This window comes from Phodopus roborovskii, unplaced genomic scaffold (assembly GCF_943737965.1).
Source record: "Phodopus roborovskii unplaced genomic scaffold, PHOROB, whole genome shotgun sequence".
Lineage (NCBI taxonomy): Eukaryota > Metazoa > Chordata > Mammalia > Rodentia > Cricetidae > Phodopus > Phodopus roborovskii.
Genome location: NW_026126822.1, coordinates 527,741 through 544,241, shown reverse-complemented (window position 1 = coordinate 544,241; position 16,501 = coordinate 527,741). Strand labels below are relative to the sequence as shown.

The 16,501-nt window shown below is 41.3% G+C and overlaps 1 long non-coding RNA gene across 1 annotated transcript in view; it reads right to left on the bottom strand.

Moving 5' to 3' along the window:
* Nucleotides 1-16,146, bottom strand: part of LOC127214625 (uncharacterized) — a 104,760-nt gene extending 88,614 nt beyond the window's left edge. Inside the window, exon 1 of the long non-coding RNA XR_007833879.1 lies at nucleotides 16,040-16,146. This is a non-coding gene — a long non-coding RNA (uncharacterized LOC127214625). The remainder of the gene's footprint in view (nucleotides 1-16,039) is intronic.
* Nucleotides 16,147-16,501: the final 355 nt, after the last annotated feature.

Below are 16,501 nucleotides of genomic sequence, written 5' to 3'. Positions count from 1 at the left end.
TTCACCTCTTTGGGGATGAGCACATCTCCAGCTTTGTCTTCAGACAGCTTTGAATTCTCTTGTGTCAGTTCGGTTACTTTTGCTGTGGTGAAAAATCAAAACAAACTAAAAAACAAAACAAAACGAAACAAAAAAATCCCATCATGGCCAAAAGCAACTTGGGGAGGAAAGCATTTATTTCATCTTCTACTTCCATATCACAGTCTAGGAAACAGAGTTCGAAACCACTGGGAATATACCACAAATTCACTCCAAATTATAACTAGATGAATCTACTAATACTGCTAACAGGACAACAGTCTTGCAGTTGAATCAAAGGTGTGCCACCCGGAAGGGGCTAAGAGAAGGGTTTTTTAAGGTGGAGACCACGATTACCTCATTTCTGTGGAATTTGCAGCTGTATGAAAAACTGCTTTACTCCCCCCCCCCCCCCCAGCTAGCGAGTAACTGTCTCTCTCCCTGGTACACAGCGATAAATGCATTTATAAAACCCAGAGCAGGCAGTTAATTATCTCACAGCAGTTACATCATTCCAGGGAGGGGACAAGGGGGGCAAGGAGTCAGAATTGCCTAGAACTTATCTTCTAGAAATGTAGAATGAGTGCCTGGCATAAAATGGGGTTTTCGTAGCCATCACGTCTTCTTATAGCACCCTAGACACGTGGTTAGGGATGACACCACCAATGGGCTGATCCCTCACACATCAATCATCAATAAGGAAATGCAGCATAGGCTTGCCTACGGGACAGCCTAATGGGGGCATTTTCTCTGTTCAGGGTCCCTCTTCCCCAATGGTTCTGGCATGTGTCAAGGTGACATAAAACTGGCCGGCATATCTCACAATCCATTTCCCTGATATGTAAGGAATCTTGGGCCGCTGTCCTTGTCACCCAGGAGTCTGTTCTCCATCCTGTTATTCCACCTTTCAGAGAAGCAGATGAAAAACTCAATGACTAACCGGATGTTTTTCCCTCTGCCTTGTCTTGTTTTTTTCCTTTTCTCCTCTTTCTTTCCCTTTTCTTCTCTAAACAAGATCCCACTAACTTCCCACACTGGCTTCAAATTCACAATTCCCCTGCCTCAGCTCCCTGACTACTAGGATTACAGATGTGTGCCACCACATTAGACCAGTAACCAATTTTCCTCTCCTTTGTAAGTAGCCCCTTTTACCTGAGAGTTTATAATTCTGGGATTACACCAAGGTCTGTCTAAGTATATGCCTTTCTTTAATTAATCCTTCCTGGAACTTTATCAGCCCCTTTAATCAAGTCTTTCTGAAGCTCAGAAAATGTTCTTTAATTAATTGTTCAACTCTTGTTTTCCCTTTATAGATATTTCCCCCTTTCTCTTTCTCTAATGCCCCTCTGCTTTGGGTGTTAGGATTTGCCCTCTGTATCTCTCTTGTTCTCTGGTGAGGCTTTGTTCCATGTGAACCTCCAGGACACCTGCACATCTCAGCACATTTCCTTCTCTGAATTCACTGACTGTGTTTGTATTCATTTTCATTCATTTCATCTCGTATTACTTTTTTGTTTGTGTTGTGCTGTGGTTTGAATCTAGAATGCCCCCCCCCCCCCATACACACACAGCCTGAGCACTTTGTCCCCTGCTGCTAGTGCAGTTTGGGTTGGGAGAGGGACTGTGGGACTTGAAGAAATGAAGGTTGGGCCCTCAAGGTGTGTTACTCTTGACTCCTCCCATTCCCTTCAGGGTGGGGCTGTCACTGGCTCCCTTCCTCTCCCTTTGCCTCCAGGGCTACCTCCAGGTTGGGCTTGGCTGCCTTTCAAATGGAGAGAAGGCTTCCTGTTTTCAGTTTACCTTCTCAGCTTCCTTCTCTGTTACTGTGATAAAACATCAGGACCAATAGTAACTTTGGGAGGAAAGGGTCTATTTCAGTTTACACTTCCAGGTAATATCAGTCACTGAGGGAAGTCAGGGCAGGAACTCAGGGAGGGAACCTGGAAGAATGATGCTCTCTCTGTGTGTGTGTGTGTGTGTGTGTGTGTGTGTGTGTGTGTGTGTGTGTGTGTCCCCGTCTGTCTGTCTGTCTGTCTGACTCTGCCTCTCTGTATCTCTGTCTGTCTCTGTCTCTCTGCCTATTGCTCAGCCCTACTGTCACAAGCCAGGATAACCTACCCAGAGGTGGTGGTAAACCCACAGAGAGCTAGGTCTTCCCCCATCATGAGACAACCAAGACAGTTCCCCACAGACATAGCCACAGGCCAATCTGACACTCCTCTGGCCACTCTTGGCTGTATTGACAATAAAAACAACAAAAGTCACTCACTGTCCCTCTGCAGGGACCACCAGGAATCCCCATAGAATTCCCCATTTCTGGACACCATTCTCTTCCTTACTCGGTGATGAGCTCTCGTTTGAGCTTTGAGTTTGTACTTCCTCCCACGTCCCCGCCCTTTGGGTCAGGTATTGCTTTGGGGGGGGGGCAGCTGCAGGAGGGGTGGTGGTAACGACAAATCTACACCACGGTCTTGGTTGGTCTAGCCCTCACAAGGCTGGCGATGAGCAAACTGGGAGTTGTTGTCTTCTGCCCAGGGCTGGCAGTGTCCTCCCAGGCTGCACAGTCTGCTTAGTCCTATTTTCCAGTAAGGGGCAGGGTAGAGAAAAGTCCTCACATGCTGGGAAGACATGAAGGCTAACTGTCTCCTTCTCAAGCAAGGGAATTCCCTAGACTTTGTAGGAGAAGAGCCTTTTGAAGCAGAAATCAAACATTCGTTTGCATGATGGAATGGAGTCAAGGGGAGACCAGGAGTTCTAGCAGTGACTGGAAATCCAAACCAGGGACTTATGAAGCACATGAAATTGCCTGAAAGCTTCTAAAATAGGTCAACACATGCCGTATTCCATCCCAATTAAACCAGGATCATAGCGGTGGGGACTTTGGTGTTGTTGGGTTTCAACCCTGGGACAAATGACTGAGGTGCCTATGTAACACAACAAATGGATGAAAAAAGGAATAACAAAGGAAAGGAAGGGAACATGGCTGATGTGATGGAGGAGGTTTATTGTAGATACATGGGAGAGCATAGCCAGAGGCAGGGACAGGGACATCTGGGTCATGCCCCTAAGCCATGTTGGGGAGAAGAGAGGGGAGAGACAGGAACCAGGTGCAGCAGCCTGGAGGCCAAAGGTACAAAGAGAGTGGGCAACCAAAATGGCTGGACTATGTAAGGAAGGGCAGCTTAGCCCCCTGGTCTGGAGAGTTCAGGATAGGGGGCCATATTCCAGCCAGAAGGGCCCTGACATACGTAGGACAGAGGGATGCTGGGAGAACCTGGCAGCCAGGTCCGCTTTGATATGTTAAGGAGGCACCTCAGCCTTTTGTTCCAAGGTTGAAACCTAGCAGGATTCTAACCTTATGCAGGTGAATTCTTCAGTCAGGGCCAGAACCGTCAGGGAAGTCTATTGAACGCGTCTGGTGCGAAAGATGGTGCGATCAGCCCTCTTCTAATATGCTGGGGAATGCACCTGTTGCTGTGGCTTGTATTTGATTCATCTTCATCACAACTGATGTGGAGGCTTAAAAACGTAGCACAACCTAGTTGGGAAATAGGCCCTAACAGAAGGAAGGCAGGTGGGTCACAGAGGCTCACTAGGAAGGAGAGCGCCCTCTAGCGGTACTGCATCCGTTAGACTGGCATTAGGTTCCACACAGACCCACTAGCCCTGCCTGAAGCAAAGCCCTCAGCAGAAGCAACCAGGTGCGACCAAACTTGGATTTCCCAGACACCGAGGCTATGAGCCATGGAAAGCTCTTTTCTGAAAAAGTGTCAAGAATCAGGTTACAGCAACAGAAAATGGATTAAGAGGGCCTGCTTATTTGTGTGTCTCTCAAAGAAGTAACCATACTTTCTTTCCTCTGCAGCCCAGAACCTAGGAGAGTCTAACAGAGTGCCATGCAGAAATGAAGGAACAAAAGTGCAATTAGCAAGTCTGTAAAAATGAACAACTGAGAAGCCCAGGTACCTCATGAGACACACATAATTTACAGGTGGAGAAACAGCGATTCCCACTGGCTAGAGTCTGGCTGAGAACCCGTGAAGTCTGTCTTTTCCTTCTTCACTGTGATCTCCTTGTGTTCCTTGCATGTCTGTGCGTATGTGAGGAGAGGTGAGATAGACTTATACCACAGGCCGGGAAGCAGAGCCATCACATCCCACCTTCCCCTACAAACGCTGCTCATCCTAGGGGGTCCACGAGAGGGTCCGAATATGGACTGAATGTTGGAAACATTATTCTTACCCCCATGTATTCATTGACTATCTATTGCACTAGGAACAGTTTCAGAATCATTTTGTGCTACGTCAGTGAACAAAGGAAAAAAGAAAGAAAACTCATACTGCCATGAAGTAACACTCTTGTAGAGTGTGGCAGGTGTCTCCAATGGTTCCAACAACAGCAGCCTGTGCATGGTGTCCCTCCCATGAAGAGGTGTAATGCCCTGCCCCAATTAAAACTGCCTTTGACCAATAGAATGTCTTAGAAATGTTTCTGACCGTACTCCTTAAAAGAATTGACACCTTTCTTTTTAAAATTGTATTTCATTTATTCATTTTATTTCTGTGTATATGTGTTTGCCTGAGTTTATGTGCATCATGTGTGTGCAGTAGCCTGAGGCAGCCAGAAGAGGGCATTGGATCTTCTTCTCCACTGATGAGCCTCCCAACTCCTCATTCCCACCGCAGGCATTTTATATCACAGGAGAAATAAAGGTAATAACACTTAGAATAACCTTCTAGCTGTTCTCAAGGGTGCGATATAGCTGTGTGTTCTCCTTTCTCCCTGTCACTAAAGCATGAGACCGGCCTGCCCTGGGAAAGTGTCTCCTAGGACAAGTGGGGTAAACCTGTTTGAATCTGAGATAAGGGGAGTCTGTCTTTCTCTTAGAGTCAGCCTCAACATGTGCAAACAGCTTACCAAGGCCACTTAAAGATGGTGTGGCAAAACAAATGCTCCCTTCCTTAAGTTGTTTTTGCCATGTCAGTCACAGTGTCACTGGTTCAACTCCACCCTGAAATGGCTGTTGGCAGTTGCCCACCGCCCTCTCCTCTTGGATGCGGTCAGCCCCAGATCACACAGAGCTTGAATTACAACAGGCTGACTCAGCCCTAGCTCCAGTCTAAAGGCAATGGACTGGTATCTGAAGTGGTTGGCTCTAGAGAGGGCATGCCACACTACAGAAATACAGCTCTCTTCCAAGAAAGTTCTCCCTTGTTCTCCCAATGCTTCCATAAGGAATCCAACCACTGGCCCAGAGGTAGAAGGCATTAGCTGTGTTTTAGACAGCTCTTCTTGGTGTGGAAGGCATGACAGAGTTCATAGCGGAAGGAGCATGGGACAGCAGCATCATCCCCACAGGCCAGGAAACAGACAAAAGGAATTCTGCCTCTGGACCGGCTTCACAGCTTCTCCTTTTCAGTCGGTCTAGAACCCCAATCCAGAGAATGCGTCAACTACACGTATTTATTTTTATTTTCATGGGCATTGCGGTTTTGCCTGCATGTATATCTATCTGTGTGAGGGTGTCAAATCCCCTGAAACTGGAGTTACAGACTGTTGTGAGCTGTCATGTGGGTGGTGGAGATTGAACCTGGGTCCTCTGGAAGAATGGCCAGTGCTCTGAACCACTGAACCATCTCCTCAGCCCCACTTGAACAGATGTCACGTTATGCCTCTCTGGAAACTTCCTCAAACATTCATTCCATAACAGGAATCCCTGGAGGCTAAGGAGATGTTTCCAAGGTTAAGCACACTTGCTGTTCTTTCTGATGACTGGATCTCAGCTTCTAGTACACACTCTGGATCCTCCAGCTCTTCTGGCCTCTAGGGTACCTACACTCATATGCACATAACCCCCACACAGAACACACATACATTTCATAAATGTGCACATAATTAAAAATAAAAATGGGGCTGAGGAGATGGCTCAGTGGTTCAGAGTAATACCAGGGGACCCAAATTCAGTTCCTAGCACTCATTTTAAAAATGAGGACCCCAAATGCAATCTAGCTGACACAGCACATTGATCCCCATCTCCAAGTAGAAGAAGGATCAGTTTAGTCTCTTCTGAGGCCCAGACACTGCCTTCTCTTGCCCTTGGACAGTGAAGCTCCTGACTCATGCTGAATCACCTTCCTGGTTCTCAGGCTGAGGTGTCACATTTGGAGACTTTTCAGCCTCCATGACTTTATAAGTTACCTTGCAGCCTTAGGAAGAAAGGGTTGATTTGGGCTCCCAGTTTCACGGGTTTCTCAGTCCATCCTTACGAGAACTACACAGAGGCAATTCACGGTGCGGATGCATGAGGCTACTCCATCCTGATAGAAAAAGAAGCTGAGGTTCCAGTCAGGGTTTTGGGTAGGTATTACCTTCAACTCCTAGTGACATGTTCCACCAACCAGACTCCACCTCCAAAGAATTCAGGGCCTTCAAAATTTAGCTACCAACTGGGGTCCAAACTATGAAGACATGAACCTGTGGGAGACATTTCTAAAACAAACTGTAACCTCAACTGCCTGAGCCAATTCCCATTGTGTACCCCTGGTTCTGTATCCATTTCCATGTGTCTGTATAGGACCCATTTGTCCCATTATTTTCCAGAGAATCTTATTCGGTGGCTAAAGTTAGAAACCTCACCTCATACACATGAGAAGCACTAGCAGTGCCAAGTGTCAGCTCACCAAGGCACATACTGGAGCCCGCTCCAGACCATCACTTCCTGGAAAGAAAATTAGGTGAGCTTGAAAGAAGAAGAGCTCCAAATTGCTGGCAGAAAGCGTCAGGGCAGTTGGAAGGAATGTGGGAAGCACTGGTGTCTGTGACACACAGAGGGACCTAGAGTTCCAGAGACGTGAAAATTCCAACGCTGTGCCATTAGCAGGGGCATGTGGCCTGGCACCGCCCACTGTCCCTAGGATGGCGGAAATCTCTAAATCTCATCCTGACTCGTTCACCCCCAGCTCTGCAAAGTAGGAGGGAGATCATGGAGTTGTGGATGAGAGCTGTAGATTGCTCCCTAAAATCAATTTGCTCCCCCCCCCCGTGATATTACTGGCCTGACAATGAGCATGCTAATGAAAATTCAGACACAGTAATTCCATTCTAGGTCTAGGTCAAATACAGGGTGGGATCTGGGTGCTGCTTTGTGTCCATGTATCAGTCAGCTATCGCTATGCAACCAAACACCCAAAGCTCAGTGATGTCAAAGAACATTAATGAACCATTCTTCATAACTTTAAAGTCCTGGTGTAGACAGTTTGCCTGGGGCAGCTCCACAGGTCTCATCCCCTCCCTAGATCCAGCCAGGTTATTCTTCTCTTGAAGACAGTAATCACAAGCAGATACACTAGTCTCTGAAATGAGCACGTTGTTACTTCAACTTCTGTCTCACGGCAGCAGCCCGTAGTATCAGAGTTAGAGGTATGTGTCAAACAGCATTGATACAAAGAATGCTACTGAATGGGCCAGGAAGGCAGTCAACCTCCCAAGGATAAGCAGAGGTGAGGGCAGAGACTACTGGACAGCTTTATCCAAGCTGTGCTGCAAGGACAAATCCGGGCTGCATAGGAATTCTGGGAGAGGAGCCAGACCTAGGCAAGCAGGCTCCAACAAGAACCAGAGACCAGAGAGGCCAGGAGCCACCAAGCTGGCTGTCTGGAAGTGGCCTGGGGCAAGCGGCAAGAAGCAGGGTTCCAGCCCCTTTTCCTTGTGCCAAGAAAGAACTATGACAGAGTGCTTGGGGCTGTGAAAGACCACACCAGTGCAGCTCCGTTCCAAACCCAGAACAGTTTTTAGGCATATCTGTTTTTAAAATAGTATATCTTGAGCTTCAACCACTCATATTACTAATTCACTGGAAATTTTTAGAGGGAGGGAACCGTATGCCTTTGCCACCTGCATTAATTGCTTGAATCTTACTAAAAGGATGTAATCTTATAGATAATACTCATGAAGTCATGGTCTTCACTGTTATGGGTTTTTTCTCTAATATTACAGTAAAATGAACAAAACATCCATGACTAAAACAAAAACAATCCTATTGTTGAAGGAAGAAAATCAGTTGGAGTAGGACGTTTGTAGTATGAGGCCCTGTATGTAGAGAGCACAGTCAAGCAAAACTATCCTGTCTGATATCAATTCTACACACAGGGAATGGGGAGTGAAAATGGATTGGTGCTTCCCAGTCTTTAGCTGGGAAGCTAAGAGCTCATATCTTGAACCACAAGCATGAAGCAAAGAGAAAAAACTGGAAATAAGCAAAGGCTATTCTGGCTCACACCAACCCTGAGACTATTTATAACTTACCCTCAGTGTGGCTAGAGAATATGGAGAATTCAGGGTCTTCCTATCCTCATTGTGGCTGGAGAATAAATCCATGATATTCTACTAAAGACCCTACTTCTATCCTTTATACCACTCTAGTGCTGGGTTTAAAGGCATATGATTCCTGGTGCTGAGATTGTCTTTGTGTCAATTGTTCCTCTTTAGGACTGGATCAAGCTTGTATAGATCTTGGTAGCCTTGGATTCACAGAAATCCATCTATCTCTTAATCTTGAGACCTGGGATTGAAGATCTGTGCCTGACTTCTATGGCTTGTAACTTAGCTTTCTGAATCCTCTGGCAAACTTTAATAAATCTAAATAAAGTATCAGCCCATCTTATTTTATTCTCTTATTGTGAGACTGTGTCAGAGATTATATAATAAATTTTAGATATTACTGTCACTGCCCACTGTCATACTTCTCCCTCTCTTACTGAAACCACCATTCCTTTCCACTTTCATGTCTTCTGTAATATATTAATGCTGAGTCTAATTGTAGTTTCTTGCCTAAGTGTCCAGTATGACATTTCCTGAGAAAAGAGCATTTATGTCAGGAACTGCACCACTAAAAAAATGCCAACCATTTCTGAACAATCACTAAGCGACTACTGTCCCTCAGGTTGGGTCCCATATCATCCATGAGGAACATTGACAAGAAAAGTTCTGTGCAGGCCTTGTGCAGGTCACATTTGCTCTGTCATTTCTAAAAATGTTTGCTGTTTCTGTTATCCTTGTCACAGTCTCAGCTATTACACACCTCCTAACCTTCTTCTAAAATGGTTTCTGAATCTCAATGGCTTGTGATACCAAATCATTCAAGGTCCAATTCTCTCCCAGCACTAAATGTTGGCATTTTTGTGAGTAATTGGCTTGTATATCAATCACCATTCACTGGTTTCCTCTTGTACAATCCATATATTGTGATCCAAATGAATTTTGCTTCTTCTCCAGCTGCTTCGATTATGGGATTTGTGACAACAGTGAGAAAAATAAGTATCACAGTTACTTTCCTTTAAAATGTGCAGAACCAAAGTCAAGTTGTCAAAGGTGGGCCTGGAAGGGAGAAATAAATCCTGTTGAATCATGGAATACATGACTGCTTGTTCTTAGCAGCATTTGAAGACACTGTCATCCATACTTTCAGTGTTCAGGAGAGTGATTTGATGAAAAATTGATGTATTTATCCTAAAGGTCTCTTTAGAACAAACACACAGTGATTGAATTGAATAGAAGCGCTGTTTTGTCTATACACCTTATGTAGCACTTAACACTTCCTGGTCTCAGATGTCTAGGTACAACTACTAGAAAGTGGTTTTTGACTTGAGAAGAAAATGTTATTTTTTTAAAAAATATATAGATCTTATAAAGAATTACTTAATAACATGAGATAAATTGATAATCTATGAATCAGATTCCTTCCTTACTTCCTTACTTCTTTCCTTCTTTCCATTTTTTCCGTGAAAATTTCTAACTTTCTGTATGAGACAGAACTTGAGAATTGTGAACTGGTTGAGGACACTAAGCTGTGAACTCAGTCTCAACACTGTAGAAGTTTACACAAAATTAAGAAGTGGGTAAATTTGAATTTAATGCCTCTGATTTTCTCTACTTCACTGACACATGTCTCACTAACATCCATATACTTCATTCTATGTTCAGATAATATATATTATTATTATAGTATAGCATGTATCCTTGTACCTCACAATCATCGTAGAGTTTGGCTCCTGTAGCTGACTGCTGGTGGCTACATCATACCAAATACAAAGCTGAGTTCTCCAACCCCATTCTGTAAACATTTATATTTTGTAAATGTTGTGGTTGTGGAAAGCATGACTTAGGAAATTTGGTTTTTAATGTTTTCACTGCAGTGTTATGAAAAATTTTCTGCTGGCATAGTCATAGATATCTGTAATACCACATAAATCAAGAGGGGGAAATAAACACATCAGAATTTTGAGGCAAATCTGGGTTTCATGATGAGACTATAAATCACCTAAAACAAATAAAAATCTTTCTACAGACAAGAACACCACAGGTATTTCTTATAATTTGCCATTTTTTCTGACAAATTTTCTAATAAATATAGATTCTTACAAATATTAGGTAAGTACTTCTCCTACTGAGTCACATAATCCGCTATGTCTTTTATCCTACACGATGCTAAATATACAGTATGATATAGGTGAGAAGATCACAGTGAATGTCCTATTTACAAAATATGATACATATAAGATTCCAAAGAAATATATTAGAAACATAATTTGGCAAAGCTAAAGTACCATCAGGGAAAACATCAACTCATAATGCAAGTCCCAAAAATTACATTTCTAAAATGATACCTATATATTCAGGGATGTAGTGTATTAGCATATTTTGACTGATAAAGAATCCAGAAGCTTCAAATTACCATAGAAGACACTCTTGATAATCATTACTTTTTATGAAAATAAATTATATATAGGAGCTTCACATAAAACATAAATTCAAGACTGAACTATGCAATCTGTCTTAATGACCACTTGAGATATAGGTACATAGCCTAAGTAAGAATCTTTCCAGAATAATCTACTTTATGTGTACTGATCTGTGGGCCCACAATGCCAGCTTCTAGAGAAAGTCACATTCAATTGGCACTCATCCTACAAATCTTATGTAAAGAATTAAATAAAACAAACATCATACTTGTAGCATAAAAGTGATTGGTTCATGAGTTGAATGCTTATTATCCTACAAATTGGGTTAGTATTATTACATATGCAGTACAAATTTGGAAAAGTAGATTATCAGAACATTACTTGAACTAATGTAAAGTTGAGAGTGCACCAGGTTGCAGAGAAAAATGAGCATGAACAGATCTGATGGAGACACAGTCTGAAGTTAATCATGTGTCGCACATCCATTGCTCAGTCCACAGGACATCTGCTTTCTGCTCACAGTCTCTCACAAGGAATGCTGTAATGTTTTTGTCTACACATAAGTTCAGAACTGTGAAACAATGAGTACAGAAGACAAAAATGTATGAAGATATGGGTCTTGCAGACACTAAAGACTGACTATAGTAAATTATATGATGTATTATCTTCTGTTATAACACCTACTCACCCAGATGTTATTCCATACTTACATAGGAAGACACAGCTGCACAGAGCATAACTAAACCTGCTGAACTTGTAGTAACTAATTGTGAGAGTGAGCTCTGTTGCTTAGCAATCGTGAAAGTATCTTTCTTCACTTATGTCTATAAGTTAATTTGTAATTAATTTGTGCCTACTAATTAATATTGTTTGAAGATCTACAAATACCACATAGTTAATTACAAGCTGTGTCAACTGCCATTATCAACAACTAACACTTTTGCTTTCTCCATTACCTGGTCTCCTCGGTACTGGATATGCAATCAGTCTTTCCCACCTACACATGCATAAAAATTCAAACAAGCAACAGTTTAGAGTTGGACAACAAATACCTTGACAATTATCTTCTCAATAGAAGAAATCATACATTCACTAAGTACTGTTATTCCCTTAGTAATTTATTAATTTACTAATACTAATTGAATGATCTTCAATGATACAAATTGTATTGGAAGAAGAAATACACCTTAAACAGATTAAGTTATGGAATCTTAATTGTTATATCATTTTCCAATAATAGAATAATTTCAGTTCAAATGAAAGGAAAATAAAATGTAAACAGTTTTATATGCATAATGCAAGCCAGCCAAATAGAACAATTTGTAAATACGATGAAAGGGAAGACAACTGGTCTAATATGTGACAACTGTAGATTTAGAAAGCTCTTCCTAATATATAAATATAAAATGAAAGCAGAATTTACTAAAGTTTTCATAGATCATATGTCTAATTTAAAAGAAAACAATTAAGATGTCATTTGAGGGTATAATTACTAAGTATAAATAACCTAACTATAGATTTACTGTGAGATTTCATGTAGAGAAATGATGTATTGCTGAATATTTGCACAGAAAATCAAAACTGGTCCATAACATTGTATATCTGGGTAATGGGAATAAATTTTACTTCGCTATCAGGGACACTTGTAGTAAGGATGGACGTAAGAATAAAATGTTTACCAGGAAGGTTGTCATCTTGAAAAGGTTTCCCTGTGGTACTCAAGGTAAGGAGTGGCCACCAGTCATGTTCAAATCCTTTCTAACATTGTGTTTCTACAATGCAATAAAGGGAATCTTTATTAAATTTGAAATCCCATCATGTTCTTAGATGTACTATTATACTTTGTTGACATAAAATATGTAAACATTGTCTTATTCATTTTTACAGTATATATAATCTGTAAATGATTCCTAATTTCAAATTATTTTTAAAAACTTGCATTTTGTACTCTTTGTTCTCAATTCATACACATCCCTCTTTTATGTTAAATATTCCATACAGTCTGTTTTAGTCAGGAAATGTTGTTAGTCAAAGGGTTTCTAGCATCGGGTCTCATTACAAATACAAGACTGAAATAAAAAACAGAAAATTACATTCACAATCTAGAATTGTAATTCTAGTAGAATGCAATATTACATCAATTTTTCTCTACTTATTCAAAAGAGCTATGATCTTTAACCTCAAAATGCAGCCATGCATATATCAAATGTCATATATTAAAACACATTGCAGATTATGTTTCCTTTGAGATGCTTGTGATTGAGCTGATGGCATTGTCCATATTGCTGTATCACATTTCTCACTTTGTGCATTATTAAAGAAAGATATTACTGACAAGTAAAAAATATAGCCACCTCACCTTGAAATGAAATAAATTTCTATGATCTCACATCTAGAATCAGGGTTTGTACTCAAGAGGTCTTGACTTTATGTGTCTCATTCTTCTGTGTTTTATTGAAGCTTTTCCTAATTGCTAAAACAGAAATGTAGAACTAAGTTCATCTGGGCTCTGTGAATGAACACAGTGTGCCATAAATACATACCATACCATTGACATCCTTAACACTGATGTAACATACAAAACACAAGTTAACATACATACACAGATACACACCACCATACATTCAGTCACATATATACAAAATACACACACACACACACACACACACACACACACACACACACACAGTCTCCCAATGAGGTGGGTCAGTGGGATTTACTCATCGCAAATCCGTGATTGTCACCCTGCTGTTTTGGATGGTGACATGACTGCAGTCCTGCAAGTGGAAAAAGTGAAATATTGTTAGGGATTGGAAATGAGTTTTGAAACAACTTGTACATTTTATTTATACCAAAAAAAGGGCCTTGTGCGACATAGGCTAGCACACATAGCCTAGCTAAGTCAGGAGGATCCTGACATTATTCTGCTTCTTCAAGCTCCCCAGTGCTGGATTATAGGCAAACATAAGCACAGCTGTTTTCATCAGTGCTGGGAAACGAGTTCAGATCCTAATGCTTAAAATTGGAACACTATCACAACTGAGCCACATCCCAAGCAGTAAGTTTTGATTGAAGAAGTTCATTGCAGCCAGGTAGTTCGCAGCCAAGAGGTGAAATCTTGATGTCATTAGAAGTAATGTCAAAAGTTCTGGCCCCAACACTCCCACCTAGTTCTCCTCATGCCTCATGTTTAGAGTCAATCATCTCCGTGTATCTCTGTATCTTTTCCATCTATTTTCCAGAGTCACATAGCAAATAGTTTTTTTTTTGTTGTTGTTGTTGTTGTCTTTGTTATTGTGTTTGTTGTTAGAGATGTGTAAGTTCAGTGCACCATTGGACTCATAATGTACATCAGATGGCAAAGGTGACCCAATAGACCTTGAGGGGAGTCATTACATTAATCATATTGTAATGGTGACATTACTGACATTTCAGGGATGGTCACTCTGGGTCTACAACATGATAGGTAATCATCAGTCTGAAAGTCTTATTATGTAACATCAACTGGCCTCAAATTGATGATCTCCTACTGCAACTGCCCAAGAGCTTATGTTATGGGTGTTTTTCACCATGGAAGGGGTTATTACAATTGGCAATTTGGGAACTCATGTTCTAGATAATTCATTTTTAAAATGAGCAATATATTTTAATATCTCAGAAACAACATTATTGTACTCTAAAATGGAGCTACGTAATTTTGAAGAGTTCTGGTAGAAAGTTTCTGGCTTCAAAAAACTGATCACCCTGGTTTGAACCATGAGTTACAAGGTGGGGCCTTGAGAATAGTTCGGGGTTTAACAACACCTACTATTCTTGAAGGGAAGTAGGAAGTGCTCACTGCCTTGCTCCATATCTAGGGCATCTGCAAACGTCTTCTACCACACAGGCACTAAACTCCCATGTGCAAATCCACAGAAACAACAAATTAAAATAAAAATATGGTCTATTTTTAAAAGGCTACACAATGAAAGTACAGGTATAAATATAATGAAATATAAAACTATATATCTTTTTAAAAGAAGAGCTGAAATGTCTACAAGTGTTATTTTCCCTTTAGGATCAGAGTGTGATCCAAAGTCTATAAAAATGCTTATACATATTAATTATGATACATATAAACACACACAAAATGTTCTACCTCTTAGACTTAGCATTCCGATTCCAGGATTTTAAGCTTCCTTGAATCTCTGTGGTTGCATCCCTGGCTCTTATAAATTTTATGGGACAGGGTTTGGTATTATCACAATGTTATTATGTTTGTTCTCCTGTACACAGATACGTACACAGAAAAGAGCTGAGTCCTGATTATGGGGATGGAAGCCCCTCCTGGGGCACCTTGATATTTCTTTTAATCCAAAAGTTGTCAGTGTGAAAATTCTTGTTCTGAAAAGAGAAAGGCAGACTCACAGTCAAACAGAAATCCCCACAACACTCATTCGTCTCTCTCTCCTCTCCCTCTTTCTCTCTTCTTCTCTCCCCTTCCACTTTCTTTCCTCCCCCTCTCTCCTCTCCTATCTATGTCCTCTCTTCTTTCTCTTTCACACCTACACTTGTTCCCCTGCTCTTCTGCTGTCTCTGCTCTGATCTGCACAATTCTTCCTCCTGCACAGATGATGTGTATGTCTTCCTTCTATTCCTTGTGAACACTATCATTGAAGTTCTGTTAGACTATGTCTTCTTTGTCATAGTCCTAATTGTCCTCCTTCCCTTCTCTTCCTCTCTTTGCTCTCCTTCTCATTCCTCTCCTTACGTGTATCTTGCTCTAAGGTTTTCTCTCTCTTGATCCCTTTCTTGTAGTTTGACTTAATAATAAAATTCTCAACAGTAGAATTGAGCACAAAGAAGAATCAATCCAGTTCAGGCCAATCACTGTGAGGAATAAATGGGGTAGCGCTCAAACCGATGACCACTAATTCCTGTGGGACATTATCCAGGGTCCAAATTTATTTCAAAGAAACAGGATGATTCATTGCTTTCCCAACACTAGCTCTGCTGAGGAATTCAGACTAAGGTGACATTGAGAATGACACTTTAGGCAGTTTCTGATGTGGAATAACTTCAACCTCTGACACTTGAGATCACTTCTTTGTGCTTTGTCTTAGAAAATGTACAGTGGTGTTAGCACATCTGTTGAGAGCAGCTGGTGTTAGAATGTTCACCTAAAAAGGGGGCTTCTATAGCACTCAGTTAAGACTTTATGGATATTACTTAGTTTTTACAATGTTCTGAGCCATAGAGGATTTTGCTCTTGTACCATCTAGGCTTAAATTATATATACTCACTGTTTATATTTGGGTGTGCACACCACTGCAATTGATTCTGGCAGCATCTTCTGGTAGCAAAAATGTGTGTGTACATCCACACTCGACAAAAAGGCAGTCTGGGTTAGATGGATCTATGGAGACAAAAGAATTCAAGAAATCACAGTAAGCCCAATGACATACCCAACACAGCAGGTCCCAAGAATTTTCAACCACTGCCTCCCACAATGACTCGCCAAATCATGCTGGGACACATCTCTGGTCTGCTAGGTGGAGAAGGAAGAGGAAATGAACTCACTTATCAACCTAATCTATAAGGTCAGTAGAAGGTGAGCTTTAAACAATTACTTGAGGCTGTTCCCTCACTGAGGACTAGACTTTTATTCATCCATGCTTACTTATACCTGATGTCTAAACAGTAACCATTCCAAGTTTGTCCTTTAGCTTCTAACCTACATCTGCTTCCATCCTGCCAACAAAAGA